This window comes from Bubalus kerabau, chromosome 23, assembly GCF_029407905.1.
Source record: "Bubalus kerabau isolate K-KA32 ecotype Philippines breed swamp buffalo chromosome 23, PCC_UOA_SB_1v2, whole genome shotgun sequence".
NCBI classification, from domain to species: domain Eukaryota; kingdom Metazoa; phylum Chordata; class Mammalia; order Artiodactyla; family Bovidae; genus Bubalus; species Bubalus kerabau.
The window spans coordinates 21270949-21291388 of record NC_073646.1 but is presented as its reverse complement, the minus strand read 5'-3'; the positions used below and the strand labels follow the sequence as shown (position 1 = coordinate 21291388).

The 20440-nt window shown below is 42.6% G+C and overlaps 1 long non-coding RNA gene across 1 annotated transcript in view; it reads right to left on the bottom strand.

Annotated features, from left to right (window-relative positions):
• Positions 1-19644, bottom strand: part of LOC129637844 (uncharacterized) — a 46886-nt gene extending 27242 nt beyond the window's left edge. The window contains exon 1 of the long non-coding RNA XR_008707602.1: positions 19555-19644. This is a non-coding gene — a long non-coding RNA (uncharacterized LOC129637844). The remainder of the gene's footprint in view (positions 1-19554) is intronic.
• Between the last annotated feature and the right edge of the window lie 796 nt (positions 19645-20440).

Below are 20440 nucleotides of genomic sequence, written 5' to 3'. Positions count from 1 at the left end.
ATGCCCAACCATTCACCAGACTTAATCTCTGTCTCTCCTTCTCGACCATAAACCTCATGAGGGCTGGGACCATGTCTTCATGACCTGCATCTCCAGAGTCTGGCACAGAGTAGAAGATGGATGAATACATATTGAAAGACCTAATGGGTCCTCTTGGAGCTGCAGAACATAGCAGGGCTCTCAATGCCCTGCCCATGTGCCCTCAGATCCCTTGGCCATTTCTGCACATAAGCACAGGTGTGCAGACCCAGATCCCTTCACCGCTGTCTGCAACAGGTACAGGTGTGCTTTTCCGCAGCCAGGACCTGCATTGCATTGTCAAGGACTGCTGTCACTTTGTCTGTCTGTGCCAAGAGCTTGCAGTGTCTAGGTTCCCTTGAGAGGAAAGCGCTTAACCAATTAGTGATGGGTGAAAGTGAAAGTCGCTCAGTCATGTCCGACTCTTTGAGATCCCATGGACTCTACAGTCCATGGGCTTCTCCAGGCCAGAATACTGGCGTGAGTAACCTTTCCTTTCTCCAGGGGATCTTCCCAACCCAGGGATTGAACCCACGTTTCAGGCCTTCCACATTGCAGGCGGACTCTATACCAGCTGAGCCACAAGGGAAACCCAAGAATACTGGAGTGGGTGGCCTATCCCTTCTCCAACAGATCTTCCTGACCCAGGAATAGAACTGGGGTCTGCTGCATTGCAGGTGGATTCTTTACCAGGCTTATAAACCTGCCTGCTCTCTTGTCTTGATGGGACTACTGTGAGGGATACCCTTGCTTCCCTCAGGGCTCTCCTGTGGGACTGAGCCAAGCTGATCATCCATTTGTCCTGGTTTGACAACATCACACTTCCCTGGCCTCTGCCAGTCCCCACCCTACTTACCCACTCCTACCAGTGTTCCCTGAGAACCCCTCCTAATAAATCACTTTTACACACAGCCTCAATTCAGGGTCTAGTTCTGGGAAACCCACCCTAAAACAGAGAGCCTTTAGCTGGAAAATGGTCTCACTGAGCTGTGATTAATATCATAAATTTTAGTGCATGAAAGCACTCCAGCCACACAGACCATTTGCTGGTTCACATGAGGATAGGTCCTGCCAGTAGCTCTCTAACTGGTGAGCAGGAGGAGGGAGAGTTAACCCCTTCCACATTTGAATCTTCACCCCGCCATGACCCAGTGCCCCACTGGAAAGGGATCAGCAGCCTGGGCCCCTGGCATCCAAAACATTCTGGACATAAGAGCCTGTTGGCAAGACTGATTTGGGTGGAAGCCAAGATCTAATCCACTTGCTCCTTCTCCAGGATTTCAGCTGAAGCCAGGGCAGGGCAAGATCGGGCTTATATGTGGGGAGAAAGGGGCCCCTCTGGCCAGAGAATCTTTGGATGACACAGGTGCAGGTTATTAAGGCCTATGCTAAGAATGCCTTCAGTTTTAAGGAACAAAATATCCAATTAAAAGAGGCTTAAATAATAGGGACATAGTTAATGAGGAATTTGCTACAAAGAAAAGTAACAGAGTGTCATGAGAGAGAAAATTCGAAGAATCCAATATAGATGGGGTGGGCAGAAAGCCCTCTCTGAGGAGGTACATTAAATTTAAGGCCAGAGATGGAAAGGAATCAGCTCATCAGAATATAACAAGATGTCCTAATCCCCAGACCCTGTGAATCTGTTACCTTACATGGGAGAAGGAATTTAGCAGATGTGATGAAGTCCAGGACAGTGAGGTGAACAAATTATCCTGTATATTCGCCTGGGCTTACTGTAACAACAGTCCTTATAAAGGAAAGTGGGAGGCAGGAGAACCCAAAGAGATGTGACGTTGAAAGCCAAGGTCAGCATGATGTGCCCATGAGCCAAGGAAAGCACGCAGCCCCTGCTTCTGGAAAAGGCAAGGAAACGGATTCTCTCCTTAGGGACTCTAGAATGAACACACCTTGACCCTGTGAGACCTATTTTGGACTCATGGCCTCCAGAACTATTGGAGAAGAAATGTGTGTTGTTTTAGGCCAGGAAGTCTGTGGTCATTTGTTACAGCAGCAAGAGGAAACTAACACAGGTGTTGTCACAGAGGGAAGTTGGGCCTGAGGCAGGAGGGATTTTAGTGTATTTGAGAAATATGAAGTGACTGAACCAAGTAGGCCAGGCAACATGATGAGGTGAGAGAGGTGGGCAGGGCCTTGTAGACCAGCATAAGGAGATTGGATTTTATTCTAAGATTGATGGGAAGCCATTAAAATATTTTATTATAATCTACTCTCCATTTTCCAAGATCACTCTGGCTGCTGTGTAGAGAAATGGATGGGGGCTCTGTGGCGAGGAACTGTAAGAGCAAAAGCGTAGATACCAGTCAGGAAGCTGGTCTCATAATCCAGGAGTGAGATGACGGTGCCCCCCACCAAGGCAGTGGGAATGCGCATAGGAGATGGCTGCAAGATATATTTCAAGAGACACTGATTTATTGCCTCTGAAAAAAAATCAAATAAAATAATTTGGACATCTTAATGCCAGAGGCCCTTTGATCAAATTAAAGCCAGCTTTTCAGAGACCACATGTTGGCTCCTGACAGTGACAAAACAATGTCGCCACAGAAGTAGTCCCCAGAGAAGGGACTTGGGGATGCTCTGATGCAGCAGAGAGGGTAGAAGGGAAATATATGTCTTCCTAAATGTCCAGGGCAACAAATGACTGCCTGGTGAGAAAGAAATTTAGCCAACGTGCAGAAGGATGGTTTGGCTGTGTTATGGACACTTGAAAAGTCAGAATGTTATTTATGGGGACAATGTCTTGTGTTTCCTAAACAACAAAGTCCTGACATGAGTTCTGTGAAAACCACTAGTTCAGCCTCTGATTTGAAGTTTCAAAGATGACCATCGATCCTTCAGGAATTCAGATTTGATGCGAAGGGTAGCCACAGACCTGCCAACTGATGTTACAGAGTTTTAGAAATGTTAAAGACTCATGTCTACTGACGGAAGTGTTAAGTAGAATTGATGTTCTGATTTTATTTTTAATCCAGGAGAGAGACAGTGTTTGTCCTGGGATGACTTTCCTGAGTGCCTTCTTCTCCTCACAAAAAACAATATTTATAATGAGGACTCTGACAACAAAGCAACAAGAAAGCTGACTTTCTTGAGCACTAACTATGTGCAACAATCCTATAGACTAGGGATCCCCAATCCTGGGAACCAGTAGCAGTCCATGGCCTGTTAGGAACCAGGTTTCACAGGAGGAGGTGAGTGGTAGGTGAGTGAGTGACGCTTCATCTGTATTTACAGCCTCTCACTATCTCTCATATTACAGCCTGAGCTCCACCTCCTGCTCAGGGAACTCAAGAAATGTAATGAGTTTGAATTACCCTGTAACCATCCCTCACAACCCCTAGTCCATGGAAAAAAATATCTTCCATGAAACCTGTCCCTGGTGCCAAAAAGATTGGGGACCACTGCTACAGAACTATCATTACCCCCATAATAGACATGAGGAAACAAATTCAAGAAATAATGTAATTTGCCAGTGTCATACAAGACACAGCAAAGCTGTGGAGATGGGTTTAACTGCAAACTCAAGTTCTAAATGAGGGGTCTGCAAACTACAGCCCAAGGGCCAAACCTCATTTGCCACTTGTTTTTGTAAATAACGTTTTATTGGAACACACATTTGCTTCTCTACCACCTATGGCTGCTTTCACAGTCCAAGGGCAGAGCTGAGCTGAGTAATTGCAACCATGTGATCCACAGAGCCTAAAATACTATCTGACTCCTTCCAGTAAACGTTTGCCAATTCCTAGAGTTGACTCATTGGAAAAGACTCTGATGCTGGGAGGGATTGGGGGCAGGAGGAGAAAGGGATGACAGAGGATGAGATGGCTGGATGCCATCACTGACTCGATGGATGTGAGTCTGAGTGAACTCTGGGAGTTGGTGATGGACAGGGAGGCCTGGCGTGCTGCAATTCATGGGGTCGCAAAGAGTCGGACACGACTGAGCGACTAAACTGAACTGATTCTAGATCATGCATTACACTAGGAGTGTTCCCTCATAACTCACCCTCTTACTCCTTCATGCCACTTTCACACCATCCATCCCACTCACAATTTAGAGTCTGTTCCAGATAATTGAATGAGACAACCAACTTCCTTCCATTTCCCAGATTCCTCCCACTCCCACAGTTAGCCTTGTAAGACCCCTGCCATCCCTCCTCCACAGGCTGCTCTGTGGTTGAGAGGAGAGGTGAGGTGAGTCCCCTCCAAAGCCTATGCCACACCTGAAAGAATGAGCCAGAAACTTACTTGGGGGAACACACCCCACACCCCGCCCTGCCCAGGCATGATTTACTGTTCCAGCCAACCATAAAGACCTGACCCACCCAAGCTGGATGAAACACATCCCAAGTATGATTTCTATTCCATGAAATCTTTCCACTGGGGGCCCTCATAGAAACTCCACACAGCCATAGGGAAGGGCAACAATGATTAGGGTGATCCTGACCATCTTGCAGCCCCGCTCCAAAGCAAACAGAAATAGATGTAAGAGGAAGATGGCGGTCAGAATCAGGCCCTGCAGTTGCCTCTGACTGGTTGATAACCGTACCCCTTGCTCTAGTCTGGCCTCACTTGCTCTACATTGTTTCTCTACTCCAGCTTCCACTCCTCTTTGATTTTTAAAAGATTATCTTTGCATCATTTGTTTTCCACTTCCCACTTTTGGTGACTGTTCAAGTATCTGACCCACTTATCTGGTTCTGAACTCTTGAGCCATGCCATCCTATTTCATTACTAGGGCTTTTTAATAAGTAATCAGATCTGGCGTTTCAAGTCCTCCATTATGACTCTTTCTCAAACTGCCCTAACTGAACCATAGAATTATTTTATTAAGCTACTAAAAAATGTAAATTCCAGGGGTAAAGTCTGTAAGCTAATTTTAGAGGAATTTAAATCTCTGAATGCTTTAGGTTCCCATTCAAGCAATTAATACAATTCTTTATTTATTTTAACCATCTGTATTGCTCAGTAAATTTTTATAGTTTTTTTCATGCACATCTCCCATTACAAGCAGTCTGGTTATTTTATATTCTGTTGCTATTGCAAATAAGATGTTTAATAATAGTTTGCTTACTGATTATTGAGTTTTAGATGCTTATCTGATAACTACTTCTGTTATCAGACAAACTGTCCTATTGACGCTGCTATAGTTCTTATCATATATCACTCATAAATAATGCATTGGTCTCTTTCTTTCTCAGAGTTGTGTCTCATTTCTCTGTTACACCATATGGTCATTGGTCAAATATGTCACAACACACCCACATAATATTGGTAAAGGTGAGTGTATTAGTTTACTAGGGCTGACATCACAAATTAATGAAATTAAAAGATGCTTGCTCCTTGGATGAGGTACCATTTCACACCAGTCAGAATGGCTGCAATCCAAAAGTCTACAAATAATAAATGCTGGAGAGGGTGTGGAGAAAAGGGAACCCTCTTACACTGTTGGTGGGAATGCAAACTAGTACAGCCACTATGGAGAACAGTGTGGAGATTCCTTAAAAAACTGGAAATAGAACTGCCTTATGATCCAACAATCCCACTGCCGGGCATACACACTGAGGAAACCAGAAGGGAAAGAGACACATGTACCCCAATGTTCATCACAGCACTGTTTATAATAGCCAGGACATGGAAGCAACCTAGATGTCCATCAGCAGATGAATGGATAAGAAAGCTGTGGTACATACACACAATGGAGTATTACTCAGCCATTAAAAAGAATACATTTGAATCAGTTCTAATGAGGTGGATGAAACTGGAGCCTATTATACAGAGTGAAGTAAGCCAGAAGGAAAAACACCAATACAGTATACTAATGCATATATATGGAATTTAGAAAGATGGTAACAATAACCCTGTGTACGAGACAGCAAAAGAGACACTGATGTATAGAACAGTCTTATGGACTCTGTGGGAGAGGGAGAAGGTGGGAAGATTTGGGAGAATGGCATTGAAACATGTAAAATATCATGTATGAAATGAGATGCCAGTCCAGGTTTGATGCACGATACTGGATGCTTGGGGCTGGTGCACTGGGACGACCCAGAGGGATGGAATGGGGAGGGAGGAGGGAGGAGGGTTCAGGATGGGGAACACATGTATACCTGTGGCGGATTCATTTTGATATTTGGCAAAACTAATACAATTATGTAAAGTTTAAAAATGAAATAAAATTTAAAAAAACAAGATAAAAAAAATAATAATAAAAGATGCTTGCTCCTTGGAAGAAAAGTTATGACCAATCTAGACAGCATATTAAAAAGCAGAGACATTACATTGCCAAAAAAAGTCCATCTAGTCAAAGCTTTGGTTTTTCCAGTAGTCATGTATGGATGTGAGAGTTGGACTATAAAGGAAATTGAACACCAAAGAATTGATGCTTTTGAACTGTGGTGTTGGAGAAGACTCTTGAGAGTCCCTTGGATTGCAAGGAGATCCAACTAGTCAACCCTAAAGGAAATTAGCCTTAAATATTCATTGGAAGGACTGATGTTGAAACTGAAACTCCGATACTTTGGCTACCTGATGCGAAGAACTGACTCATTTGAAAAGACCCTGATGCTGGGAAAGATTGAAGGTGGGAGGAGAAGGGGATGACAGAGGATGAGATGGTTAGATGGCCTCACTGACTCAATGGACATGAGTTTGAGTAACTCTGGGAGTTGGTGTTGGACAGGGAAGCCTGGCGTGCTGCAGTCCATGGGGTCGCAAAGAGTCGGACACAACTGAGCAACTGAACTCAACTGACTGACATCACAAAGTCTCACAGGCTGGGTGGCCTTAACAACAACAGACAAGTATTTTCGCACATTTCAGGAGGCTACAATTCTAAGACTAAGATATTGGCAGGGTTGGTTTTTCCGAGGCCTCTCTCCTTGGCTTGTAGATGGCTGTCTTCTCCCTCTGTCTTTACATGGTCATCTCTCTGTGTCCCCTTCTTATAACAATATTAGTCATATTGGATTAGGGCCCATCCTAGTGACCTAATTTAAATTATGCATGCACCTCTTTAAAGACTGTACCTCCAAACACAGTCACATTCTTGGTACTAGGGGTTAGAACTTGACCATACGAATTTGAGTAGCAGTGGGGGGTGGGAGTCGGGGTGGGGGGAACAATTCAGCCCATAACAGTAAGCATCCTTATCTCTAATGGGAATGCATTCGATGTCTCAACAGCAAGTCTGATGTACACCTTGTTTAAAAGAGGTACTTTTCTTGTGCTTTTATTCTTAAATTTTCAAAGAGTTTTTACCAGGAATACATATCAAGTTCTAGAGAAAAATGTCTTTTGGGTACCTATTGACATATCACATGGGGTATTTTTTTAATCTATTTCTGTGATATAATATATTAATAGATTTTCTGTTATTAAATAGTTCTGGATCAGCATCCAGAATATATAAAGAAATCCTAAAAATCAGTAGGAAAAAGATTTTTTAACTCTAGGCAAAGGGGAATCCCCTGGCAGTCCAGTGGTTAAGACTCCTCACTTTCACTGCCGAGGGCCAGGTTCAACTTTTGGTGGGGAAACTAAGATCCCACAAGCCTTGTAGCATGCCCCACTCCACCCCCCCAAAATAGACAAAGGATATAAACAGATAATTCAGAGAGAAGAATATACTGGTGATCAATGAACATTGAAAAAACCTCCACCTTGCTAGTAATCAGGGAGACGCAAATTAAAACGGAAATAAAAGCTCATCCCATACAAGGGTTAGCAAGGATGTGGAAAAGCGAACTCATACCCTGATGACAGGAGAGGAGACCACTGCAACAGGAGAGTGGGGAAGGATACACAATGTTTGCTGTATAATCGTTGACAGTAGCCACCCAAAGAAGGAAATAACCTGACTGTGCAGGTGCAAAAAATAATATTTAAAATAAAATATGCTGCATTTATCCAATGAATGAGCAAGTTCTGCTTGCATCAGCATGGATCCATCTTAAGAAAGTGATGCCAAGCAAGTTCTGGTGGGACACATTTAGAATAAAACCAGTTATGGGATACTGAGAACACATAGAGTAATATGTAGCTAAATATTTGTGAACACATAAAAGTTGTAGAGATTCCAAATCCAGATTAGGAGGATAAATACCAACTCCAAAATAGTTGTTATCACTATTGTTTAAAAGGGGGTGAGGGATGGACGGAGGGTGGGAGCAAAGGAGGAAGAGGATGGAGTCCAGAAGAGGCACAAAAAGGGCTCCTCAACTAGTTGAAAGTTTTATTTCTTTTTAAATAAAATGATCTGAAAGACAAAAGTCTGTGCATTCTGGGGCTGAATCTGACATGGTCATGGTGAATGATTCTATTAATGTATTATTGAGTTCTGTTTGCTATTATTTTATTTATAGTTTTTCATCTAGTTCCTTGGTCTTCTGTTCTCTCCTTTTTTTCCACTAACTTCTTCAAGATTGGATTTCAGGGTTGCTTTATCCTCATAAAATGAATTAGAGAATTTTCCATGCTTTTTTATAATCTGGAATCATTTGTCAAGTGCAAGAATAATCTGTTGCTGGAAAATATGAAAAAAAAAACACATTAGAAAAATTTCTGTTCAAGGAGGTTATTTCAGAGCTCCCAGTTAGTAACACTTTAACTTTTTTATTTTTAATATGGTTATTTTCTCTTTAGACTTATTACTTTTTCATGAGTCAGTTTTTATAATTCATACTTCACTAAAGAATTTGCAGCACTGAGGTTTTTTTCATTTCTTTACAAAGAGTTGTACATTGTAATATCTTGGTTTTTAAGAATTCCTCATCATTTAAAATTTTATTTTGTTTTTTCCCCTCTTCAGTCAGTTTGCCAGAGGTTTATCCATATTATTGGTTTTCTTCCAAGAGTCACCTCTTGGATGCATTTATCCTTGAGCGTGTGTGTTTTCAAACCCATGAATTTCTGCTTTGTTCTTGAAAGGATTTATCTTTCTCCACGTCTTTAAAATTTTGTGCTAATTCTCATACTTCTTTTAAAGCTAACTTTACTCATTTTTATTTTCAACAATAAAAAGCAAATTAAGAGCTCTGGCTACATCCTATAAGTTTTCATATGTATTATTCACATTCTCATTATTCTCTAAATGGTCTTTGATTATATATTTTATTTCTCCTTTGACTCAATTATTACTTAGGAGGCTGTTCTTTTTTCCTCATTTCCATATAGTAATAGCTGTTCAGTATTAATGTGGAAAACACAGACCAGAAGGTCAATGGCGTGCCTAGCACCGTGCCTAACACACCAGGAACATTTGCTAGATGGATGTGCTGACTAATGGGGACACAAACATAAATCCCCAAGAATAATATCAACTCCCTGTTTATGTCTCACAATGCTGTTGTTATTATTGAAATAAGAATAACAATGGGGACTTCCCTGGTTGTCTGGTGGTTAACAATCCACCTTTCAACGCAGGGGTCGCAGGTTGGATCCCTGGTCAGAGAACTAAGATCCCGTATGATGTAAAGAAAAATCACGTGTGCTGCAACTAAGACCCGACACAGCCAAAAATAAACAAATAAATAAACAATGAAGTGAAAGGGAAAATAAGCCAAAAGTCCTCTGCCCTTTAGTCCATTACTCAGTTTGAATATCAGGCCTCCATGCATGATCTATGGACAACATTAACTAACAATAGGAGCCTTCACACAACCGAATAAAATCACAAGGCTTGGATCTCATGAACACAAAGACCTTTTGGCAACCAGACTCAACAGATTCAATTCATAAGAGAACCTAGGAATTGCAGGCACAGCATATATCACAGTTGCTGAAATGTAAGATGGAGGCCCCCCCATGAATCCAATGTGTCCATTCTTCAGACAGAAGGCCCAGTGTGATCAGGGTCAAGAGATGACAGATACATCCCCTTGTGGCAGAGCTTGGCAGTGCAAACATCACAGCCAGTACTGGCCAGAAGGAGCTTTAAACCAACTTTCCGTGAAAAGAGCCTTGACAAGACATGCATATCCCCCTATGCCCACCCTAAGATTTAGGATGCCACTCTGTACCTGTGCTTTGTTATAATGTGTTTCAGGGACATGAGAACACTTTGTCCTTTTTTTATATAAACTATAATGATTTTTTTTCAAACTACAATAGCAATATATACCCACAAGACCCCTTCCCTTCAAAGTAACTAATATCAACTATTTAGTATGTATCTTTCCATATTTTTCCCCATCTCATGCAAACCTTCACCCACTCCAGTGTTATTGCCTGCAGAATCCCAGGGACGGGGGAGCCTGGTGGGCTGCCGTCTATGGGGTCGCACAAAGTCGGACATGACTGAAGTGATGCAGCAGCAGCAGCATGCAAACCTTCATATATAAAAAGTCACTGGAATAAATTTTCATTCTTTTCAAAAATGGGGTCTTACTGTATCAATTTGCTGTTTTTACTTAGAAAGAGATTATAGATGTATAGCCAAATACTATTTTTAATAGCTGCATAAAACTCCAGAACACAAATAATATTAGTTATTCAATAATTCCCTATTTTGGACTTTCAGATTGCTTCCATATTTTTGCAAGTATCAGATATTGTGTAATAAACATTTTGCTACTGATATGATATTTTTATTTCTGTTTATACAAAGTTAAATGGCTGGGTCAAAGAGTATATATATTTTAAATTGCAGCAGCTACTTCCAGATTTTTTTTTGAATGGTTAAAGCAATCTTACTCATTCCAGCAAAATATGAGAGCCTTTATTTATCCCACACAATCACAAATCATGGATTATGAATCATTTCAGTTTTAGCCAAACTGATGAATTCCTAACATGATCTTATTGTCAGTCTTATTTACATTTTCCTTCCCCCATAAAAATGAGCATAATTTAGTTTGCTTATTGGCCATCTGCACTTCCTCTTCTGAAAATTGCCTACTCCTACCCTTTGCCTATTTCTTTATTGAATTTTTTAAATCTTTTCAATTTGCAGAAATTCTTTGTAGATTAGAAAAATTAACCCCAGAGTTCTCCTCAGTACTTTTCCTGGAACTATTGAAATAGAGGCACAGCTTTTTTGCTGGGGTCATTGGCGTAAGAGAAAGAGAAGTCTAGAGGTGTTGATGCTATCCTTGCCACCATGTGAAACATTGATGAAAAGCAAATCGATACAGAGAAAGTAAGTCAGAGTAGGGCTTGAGAGAGAGCCAATGATATCATTTGGATACCCAAATACAGCCATACTTGAAGCTGGTACTTTTCGTCATTACAGTATCTCAGTGATGACAGCCAATAACTTTCCTTTTTAGTCTGTGCTGGTTTTTTGTTTCTTGCAACCAAAACATTCCTGACTGTAATGAATTTGCACACACTGGGCCAATTTGGATTTGGCATCAGTCCAAAAGAATTGGTCACTTTAAATTCTGGGTGCAGGCAATACTTGAACTAGTCTTATCGTTGTTCCCAAATGTCCCTCAGGTTTCCTACTACATGGCAACCTCTAAAGGTTTTCTGGGACAACGGCACATCAAGCCCATGGGAAGAGTTCACAACACACACCTGCTTATTGGTCACCAGTGGAATTCAAGTCTCTTCAAGTCAATTGGTTTGCATCTTGTGTGTAGATTGGACACACTTAAATGAGACTCAGGCCAGAACATGTACAGAGGCCCAAGTCAGACAAATCACAGGTTACTCTTCCAACAGCTGGATATTTGTGGGAAAGGGGTCCTTGAAATCACAGATGTACTAGAAGGCCTGTGCAGGCTAGGTCTCCAGCTGCCCACTGAAAGCTCAGTGCCTCCCTAAAAGGGCTGTCATCACAAGGTTGATTTTTGTACTTTATTAAACTATATATTACAGGATTACTAGGTAGTGGTGTCAGAGAGAAGAGGAGATCAATAGGATCAGGCATTATAAGGCTCTGTCTACTCTGGAAACTGTTCTAATAGGAGGGAATCAAGGGTGCCTCATATGGAATTTCTGATTAGGTGAGAGGGCAAGATACCAAAATTCTAAAAGTTTAAATAAATTCTGAACACAGTATCACATGTGCTGTGCTAAATCACTTCAGTCGTGTCTGATTCTTTGTGACCCTGCCAGGATCCTCTGTGCATGGGATTCTCCGGGCAAGAATACCGGAGTGGCTTGCCATGTTCTCCTCCAGGGGATCTTCCTGACCCAGGGATCGAACCCACATCTTTTATGTCTCCTGTATTGACAGACAGGTTCTTTACCACTAGCACCACCTGGGAAACCCACACAGTATTGCAAAGTCATTTAGGCATAATATATAGGCATCCCCAACCTCAACAACAATAATAGCAAGCATTAACATTTATTAAGTACCTACTGTGTGCCAGACATTGAGTGAAACACTTTTTGTAAATTATTTCTTTTCCCCATATAAATACCCAATGAGGTAGGTACCAAAGCTTAGAAGAAACCAAAGCTTAGAGACAGTCTATTGGGCAGAATAAACTGTGTTATGCTGAAGTAGCCAAACCTTCAACATCTCAGTGGTTTGACCAAAAAGTTTACTTCTTGCTCCTGCTACATGACTTGTGCAAGCTGGCAGGGAGGACTCTGCCCATCTTAGGCTGGTGGATGCTCTAGCTAAATCATGTTTCCATGATTTCTGCAGCAGGAGGCAGAAACCATGGCAAATGGTGTGCTACCCCTTACACAGAACTGATGCCCATCACTTCTTGCATCTCATAGACCAGGCAAGTCTCATGCCCTGATCCAAGGTGGAAGGAAGTGTGCGGTGTAATCCTCCTTGTGCCCAGAAAGCAGAGAACTTGAAATATTTGAACCACTCTGAACTGGCCTCACCAAATACAACCACGGTTGTTCTGGCCTCTTCTGGGAGCAGAGGTGTTTCAATAACTGTGGTGCATTCTGTTTCTTTCTGCCACCACTCCAGGCTAACACTGCAAAGCTGAAAGTCTCTTTGCCTCAACTACCCAGAGCCTGACTGCTTCTCCATTGCTTTTGCTGTTCTCATAGCTAATGGCACTTATTTATTATAAATCTAACAAATCTATATCTGGCCAGAGTTTCAGAAGGAAAACCTTTTGATGTAGTCCCACCAAGTATAATCATTCTGCCAGTTCAGGTCCTTTGCACCTCCTTGGGGAAGGGTTTTATCAAACTCATGGTTAGAGATGGGAAAATGGATTTATCCTTTAGATTGCCTGCTGTCTTGATGCAGGAGAGAGATGGATCCCAGGGGACAAACTCCAGGCTGAGTAGCTGGAGTCTATCTCCTATGGACAGATACTCCAAAACAGCAAGTGCAAGAGAGAAGCTGAGCCCTGCCCAGATAAAAGATAGAGACCATATATTTCTCATTCTCAAGATCAAGGACACCTTCCCAACTATGCACTTGCAAAGAGGCTCCTTGGAGGTCAAAAAGAGAGTGGTGTCAGCATACCCATAGGCCTCTCCACCAGAATCCTCCTTGGCTGGGAGATGTGTGCACACACATGGGAGGTTTCTGAGATACACCAAATATGGACTCAGAACCAGGCAAAGCAAGATGATTGGCCAAAGGAAACCCAGCAGAAATTATCCATATGAGTGATTCAAACTACCACCAGGGTGAAACTCTCTCTCTAAGTCTGCCCATGTGTCTACCCACACGTACTGTACACTTTTTCCTCCTAATAAACACTTAACCTGTTTCACCACTTTCTGTCTTTGTGGGAATTCATTTCTACAAAGCTGAAGGGCCAGGCCTTGTCACTGGTCACTGGTCTAGTGGCTAGGATACAGTGCTAACATTGCCGCAGCCTGACTTCAATCTTTGGTCAGGAACCGAAATCCTGTCTCAAGAAGCTAAAGACCAAGGCCATCAGAGATCAGTTCAGGTCAGTCGCTCAGTCGTGTCCAAGTCTTTATGACCCCATGGACCACAGCACACCAGGCTTCCCCATCCATCACCAACTCCTGGAGCTTGCTCAAACTCATGTCCATCGAGTCAGTGATGCCATCCAACTATCTCTTCTTCTTTGGTCCCCTTCTCCTCCTGCCTTCAATATTTCCCAGCATCGGGGTCTTTTCCAATGAGTTGGCTCTTCTCATCAGGTGGCTGAAGTATTGGAACTTAAGCTTCAGCATCAGTCCTTCCAATGAATATTCAGGGTCGATTTCCTTTAGGATTGACAGGTTTGATCTCCTTGCAGTCCAAGGGACTCTCAAGAGTATTCTCCAACACCACAGTTCAAAAGCATCAATTCTTCAGCACTCAACTTTCTTTATGGTCCAAATTTCACAACCATACGTGATTACTGGAAAAACCATAGCTCTGACTATACACACCTTTGTTTGCAAAGTGATGTCTCTACTTTTTAATATGCTATCTAGGTTTGGCATAGCTTTCCTCCCAAGGAGCAAGCATCTTTTAATTTCATGGCTCCAATCACTGTCTGCAGTGATTTTGGAGCCCAAGAAAATAATCTGTCACTGCTTCCATTGTTTCTCCATCTATTTGCATGAAGTGATGGGACTAGATGCCATGATCTTAGTTTTTTGAATGTTGAGTTTTAAACCAGCTTTTTCACACTCCTCTTTCACCTTCATCAAGATACTCTTTAGTCCCTCTTCGTTTTCTGCCATTAGGCTGGTATCATTTGCATATCTGGAGTTGTTCATATTTCTCCTGGCATTCTTGATTCCAGCTTGTGCTTCATCCAGCCTGGCATTTCACATGATGCACTCTGCATATAAGTTAAATAAGCAGGGTGACAATATGCAGCCTTGACACACTCCTTTCCCAGTTTAGAACCAGTTTGTTGTTCCATCTCTGGTTCCAACTGTTACTTCTTGACCTGCATACCAGTTTCTCAGGAGACAGGTAAGATGGTCTGCTAGTCCCATCTCTTTAAGAATTTTCCACAGTTTCTTGTTATCCACACAGTCAAAGGCTTTAGGTAGTCAACGAAGCAGAAGTAAATGTTTTTCTGGAATTCTCTTGCTTTTTCTGTGATCCAATGGATGTTGGCAATTTGATCTCTGGTTCTTCTGCCTTTTCTAAATCCAGCTTGAACTTCTGGAAGCTCTCCATTCACGTACTGTTGAGGCCTAGCTTGGAGAACTTTGAGCATTACTTTGCTAGCGTGTGAGATGAGTGCAACTGTGTGGTAGTTTAAACAATCTTTGGCATTGCCTTTCTTTGGGACTGGAATGAAAACTGACCTTTTCCAGTCTTGTGGTCATTGCTGAGTTTTCAGTCAGTGAAAATAGAAAATGCAGGTTTCTTGAAACTCCTCCCAGACAACAGCTTTCTTCGTAATTCAGGCTACCTCTCCTTCCCTTCACTACTCCCATTTTCTGTCTACAGCACCTTTCTACAGGAATTTTCACCCTTTCACTTTATTTTAATAGAACTCTTAGCTTTTGGGCATAAAACTCTTTAAAGTGTATATTTGGTTCAGTGGGGTTGTATTTTTCTTCCAAAGGAAGTTTAAAAACCTTCATTTTGTATTCAGGAATAAATGAGAAGTGGTGTTATTTATAATTGGCTTCCTCTAATTCAGACTAAATGTAGATTAATCCTAATTGATAACACATAAAATTTAATTAAACCTTAATAAAGAACCTGGGAAAGAGTTCTCAATAGATGATATCAATGGTAATGTTGCACGTCGCACGCTGCAGTCCTTGAGATAAAAACACAATTCGTAGAAGTATTTTCAGGGCTTTGTGCAAGTCCAGAAACAGGTCATTATCTCAAACACGACATTCATTAAAGTTGTTGATAAATCTGAGAGATGGAGTACTCCCTACAGCTCATCGATAAGAAGCTTGGACCACTAGAGCTCCCAGCGACCTCTTCAATCCTCCTTGCTCTCCCCAGCCTGTTGGTCAGATGGCTGCCCAGTTCCCTGACCATGAAGCCACCCCCAGGTCATTGCCAGGAGCTGCTGTCACAGCCCACGTTTCATCAGATAGACTCCAACCGACAGAACATCTCATTCTAGAAATCCAATTAACAATGCTCCATAAACATCACCCTGCTGATCAATGTTCCCAGCACAGTAACATTTTTATTTCATGTCTTCACAAATATTTTATGTGTTCAGGAGTGATTGAGAACTGATCTTCCGTGGGCAATCACCCCAGTATCTAATTACTTAAAGCAGGAATAGATAGCCCCGGCAGAGGGGAGACCCCACCCACAGGATGGAACTCCTGCCGTAGAGATGGGAACAGAGACATTCCAGCTGTGAGCAACTAGTCAAAGACAGCGAATCCAGACAGCTCCAGGGTCCAGGAAGGTAACCTAGGTGAAGAAAGTGGGTGCCGTTGGTACCATGGCAAACCAAATGACAAAGCATTTCTCCACTCTGACTGCAGTGTCCATTAGAGAATGTGGGTCTATTGTTACCAGATCACTTAATTCTTCATTAAATTTTTAATTTGGATTGTAATCTGCAATTACAGATTACAATCCACACAATTACAATTGTGTGATTACAATCTGTGCTGTGTGTGTTCAGACGCTCAGTGGTATCCAACTCTTTGCGACCCTATGGCTGTGGCCTGCCATGCTCCTCTGCCCATGAGATTCTCCTGACAAGAAAAAATACAACCCCACTGAACCAAATATACACTTTAAAGAGTTTTATGCCCAAAAGCTAAGAGTTTCCTCTTCAAGGGGATCTTCTTCACCCAGAAATCAAACCCAACTCCCTTATGTCTCCTGCATCGGCAGGCAGATGCTTTACCACTAGTACCAGCTGAGAAGCTTTACTTTGGGTTATAATTTGCCAAAGCAAACCAGATTTTCAATTTAGAGTTCAATGTCTAAATACCTTGAGGACCTTGTGGTTCATTTCTTTTTTAATTTATTTTTCAATTGAAGGATAATTGCTTTACAGAATCTTGTTGTTTTCTGTCACACATTAACATGAATCAGTCATGGGTGTACATATGTCCCCTCCCTCTTGAAGCTCCCTCCCATCTCCCACACCATCCCACCCCTCTAGGTTGATACAGAACCCCTGTTTGAGTTCCTTGAGACATACCGAAAATTCCCATTGGCTATCTATTTTACATATGGCAATGTAAGTTTCCATGTCTTCATTTCTTTATTTGGCTGTGCCGGGTCTTAGTTATGGCACACGGATCATGTTTCTTAGTTGCAGTATACGGGATCTTCTAACTGTGGCATGCAAGATCCAGGTCCCTGACCAGGGATTAAACCCCAGCCCTCTGCATCGGGAGCTCAGAGTCTTAGCCACTGAACTACCAGGGAAGTCCTATGATTTCTCATTTATAAGTTGTCTCTAGATCTTTACAGTTGTTCCTTTCCTTGGGTGCACTCTTTACTTTAACAAACATTTATCAAATGCCTACTGTGTGCAGACTGCAAGAAGATCAAACCAGTCAATCCTAAAGGAAATCAGTCCTGAATATTCATTGGAAGGACTGATGCTGAAGCTGAAACTCCAGTATTCTGGCTGCCTGATCCGAAGAACTGACTCTTTGGAAAAGACCCTGATTCTGGGAAAGATTGAAGGCGGGAGGAGAACGGGAAGACAGAGGATGAGATGGTTGGATGGCATCCCTGACTCAATGGACATGAGTTTGAGCAAGCTCTGGGAGTTGGCGATGGACAGGGAAGCCTGGCGTGCTGCAGTCCATGGGGTCACAAAGAATCGGACATGACTGGGGCTGAACTGAACTGAACTGTGTGCCCAGTGCTGTCCTAGGCTTTGGAGATAGACTGATGAACAAAAAAAAGATCCTTGTCCTTATGGAGCTTGTATTTTAGCAGGAGAAGTCTGCCAACAAGCAGTAAATATAATATGTAAGTAAGTGTATGGTATGTTGGGTGGGATGGGTGTTAAGAAAAGATAGAAGCAAAGAGCAGGACAAGAGGAATTTGAAATTGTCAAGGGGGCTGCCTGTTGATACTTGGGCAGGTGATCAAGAAAGGCCTTGTGGAGAAGACAACATCTGAGCAGAGACAGGAAGAATGGGAGACAATGAACCATGCAAATGTCTAGGAGAAGAGCATTCCAGGAACAGGGGAACAACCCATGCAAAGTGCTCAAAATAGGAGTATGCCTGGTGTGTTCAAGAAACAGCAGATAAACTAGTGTGGCTGGAATGAACGGAGTGAGAGAGGGAGTGGTGGGAGGTGAGGACAGAGAGGAGCAAAGGAGGGAGCAGATCACGTAGGGAGAGACCTACAGGGCCTTGTTTGGTTCTTGTTCTGGGGGAGTTGGGGAACTAGTGGAGGGTTTTGAGTAGAGATGAAATGGAACTGACTTGTGTTTTTAAGCATGATCCCTCTGGCTACTGTGTTGATGAAAGACTGTTGGGGGTAAGGATAGAAGCAGGGAGACCAGCTACTGGATAATGCCCAGGAGTGAGGTGATGTTGGCTCATACAGGAGTGGTAGAACTGGAGGTGGTGAGAAGTAGCTAGATTCTACCTATATTTTAAAGTTAGATCCAACAGGAATGTCTGATGGACTGGTTGTGGGGAGTGAGAAAAACAGAAGATTTAAGAATAATTCCAAGTTTTTTAGCTTGAACAACTGGGAGGGTGAGAATTCTCTATATATACTCACCCAACCCAAATTTTCCCATATAATTTCAAACAACCAAGATACACTACTTACCATCCTCTGTCCCATAATAATGATGACAATAATGAGTATTTTTTTTGAGCACTGACCATATGCATTATTGCATTTAATTATTGCATTTAATCCTACACCAACTCTGTGAGTTAGACACTGATAGTAGTGCCATTTTCTCTGAGGACACTGAGGTTCAGAAAAGTTAAATATGTTGTCAAGTTAGCAAAGCTAGTAAGTGACAGAGGAACAATATAAGCCCAGGGCTCTATGAACACAAGATTCATGATCAAAACCACCATGATGTACTGCTTCTTCAGACCTATAATTTTATAACTACCACCCAGGTATCAGGCATGGACTGCGGCCATTTACATGTGTGATTTTACTTAATGTTGACAACAACCTTATGAAGTTGGTATTCATCTTCCCATTGGGAATGGAAGCAAACTGAGATACCTTCCCAAGTCCTACTTCCCTTATTCAGAAATCCTTGTTTTTCAGGAAAATATGATAGGGTAGTTGACATCTATGTACCTGCCCAACATTAGCTTGGATAGAACAAGAAACTGAGTAAATTGGGGGCAGATATAAGGAGAATATAAAAAAGAATAAGACGCAGTTTTTGCTCTTAAGGGGTCAGACTCCCCTGGGAAGATGATCAATAATTTACAGCCACTTAATGCCATTGCCTCTCAGGATATGCATTCCTTCAGTGGGCAGCCCCCCTCCCCACTCCAGCATGCAGGGGGCTCACTCCACACCCACACTCTCTACTAGACACTGAGGATAGAAAAATGAACTAGAGGAAGTTCCCACAAAATCCACAGGCAATTAAGAACTTTGGAGGCATCTGCATTTCTGTAAATGATTTGCAAGACTTATTTAAATGCATCATAACTGCCACTGAGCCGAGTGTCTATTCCCAGTTCTTTCCCTTAAATGTTAAAGACTAAAGACAGCATTCACCATCTGCTGCAGCTTGGGATCTGCTCCTTCCCCCAAGGTCTCCTGACACGGCAGCCCTGCCTGGCAGCCCCATCTGACACAGCCTGCCAGCGACAGCCAGAAGCAGTCAGAACATCTGCTGGCCTTTCCTTTGAAATAGGCAGCTGTTGTAGACTTGGCACTCTCACCTCTCAGGTCACTGCAACCTGTGGACAATCGGGACCCTGAGCCCGAGGACATTCAACTCAGTTCTCAACCAGTCAGGATCCTTTTCGTCCTGGCTGTTTATTTAAATGTTTACTAAGCACCTGCCATGTGCCAGGCAGGGTGGTGATGATACCATGGAGAACAAGAAAGATGCAGCTTCTTCCTTGTGGAACAAAATCCTCAAGGGCAGCAAACTTTAAGTTCACTGGATGTTGGGAAGATGTTCGGAATACTTCAGGAACATAGAAGAGGTAGATCTACTCCCATTACTTACAGCTAGGAACCCAAACAGCCCAATCTTGAATTTCAAGACTTCTCCCAACCATCTGGCTCCTGATGAGTGACCACAAGACTAGCTTATGGAGAAAGAGGGACAGGAGATCCAGGAAGATCTTTTCAGTGTCTGACAGGGTACCTAGGAAAGAATACTGCTAAGTCGTTTCAGTCATGTCCAACTCTGTGTGACCCCATAGACGGCAGCCCACCAGGCTCCCCCATCCCTGGGATTCTCCAGACAAGAACACTGGAGTGGGTTGCCATTTCCTTCTCCAATGCAGGAAAGTGAAAAGTGAAAGTGAAGTCGCTCAGTCGTGTCTGACTCTTAGCGACCCCATGGACTGCAGCCTACCAGGCTCCTCCGTCCATGGGATTTTCCAGGCAAGAGTACTGGAGTGGGCTGCCATGGCCTTCTCCGAGGAAA